The sequence below is a fragment of the Micropterus dolomieu genome, linkage group LG01 (assembly GCF_021292245.1).
Source record: "Micropterus dolomieu isolate WLL.071019.BEF.003 ecotype Adirondacks linkage group LG01, ASM2129224v1, whole genome shotgun sequence".
Lineage (NCBI taxonomy): Eukaryota > Metazoa > Chordata > Actinopteri > Centrarchiformes > Centrarchidae > Micropterus > Micropterus dolomieu.
In genome coordinates this window covers 23,002,332-23,003,759 of record NC_060150.1, presented here as the reverse complement: position 1 = coordinate 23,003,759, position 1,428 = coordinate 23,002,332, and positions in this window count along the sequence as shown.

Genomic DNA, 1,428 nt, shown 5'->3' with positions numbered 1-1,428 from the left:
CTGGAGAGGATTGTGAAACAAAACCCATTCAAAAATGTGGGGGAGATTCACAAAGAGTGGACTGCAGCTGGAGTCAGTGCTTCAAGAACCACCACGCACAGACGTATGCAAGACATGGGTTTCAGCTGTCGCATTCCTTGTGTCAAGCCACTCTTGAACAAGACACAGCGTCAGAAGCGTCTCGCCTGGGCTAAACACAAAAAGGACTGGACTGCAGCTGAGTGGTCCAAAGTTATGTTCTCTGATGAAAGTAAATTTTGCATTTCCTTTGGAAATCAAAGTCCCAGAGTCTGGAGGAAGAGAGGAGAGGCACAGAATCCATGTTGCGTGAAGTTGGGTTTGGATGCCATGTCATCTGCTGGTGTTGGTCCACTGTGTTTTCTGAGGTCCAAGGTCAACACAGCCGTCTACCAGGAAGTTTTAGAGCACTTCATGCTTCCTGCTGCTGACCAACTTTATGGAGATGCAGATTTCATTTTCCAACAGGACTTGGCACCTGCACACAGTGCCAAAGCTACCAGTACCTGGTTTAAGGACCATGGTATCCCTGTTCTTAATTGGCCAGCAAACTCGCCTGACCTTAGCCCTATAGAAAATCTATGGGTTATTGTGAAGAGGAAGATACGATACGCCAGACCCAACAATGCAGAAGAGCTGAAGGCCACTTTCAGAGCAACCTGGGCTCTCATAACACCTGAGCAGTGCCACAGACTGATTGACTCCATGCCACGCCGCATTGCTGCAGTAATTCAGGAAAAATGGGCCCCAACTAAGTATTGAGTGCTGTACATGCTCATACTTTTCATGTTCATACTTTTCAGTTTGCCAACATTTCTAAAAATCTTTTTTTTTGTATTGGTCTTGAGTAATATTAAAATTTTTGGAGATAATGAATTAGGGATTTTCATTAGTTGTCAGTTTTAATCATCACAATTAAATGAAATAAACATTTGAAATATCAGTCTGTGTGTAATGAAGGAATATAATATCCAAGTTTCACTTTTTGGGGAGAGATCCAGAACTGCACTTATACAGATCACCAGAACATAAAAACTACATAGAATCAGCATTAAAAGTTGGACAACTTTACTCCAAAATAAGGTTTAAAAAGCGTTTTTCCCAACCGGTTATACTTCTACTACGCATGCGTCACCTCTTCCGCACATGCGCAACACAAGTAATACGGACCCTTACATCAGTGGAACCACACGATTGGCTGAAATATGTTTCCCGCTTTGGCTGTTAAAAGCAGACGATTGGCTTTCTAGTGGGAGGGGCGGGATAACCGCCATCTTTACTGTTACGGGCTTTCCCCAAAGAGTTGTATTGAGGATGTGATTGAGTGGCATGTCTCCTATAAATGATCTCTGGTTACGTTAACTGCTGTGAGCAGAGTCAGGTTTGCGAGAAAAAAAAATCTATATTCGA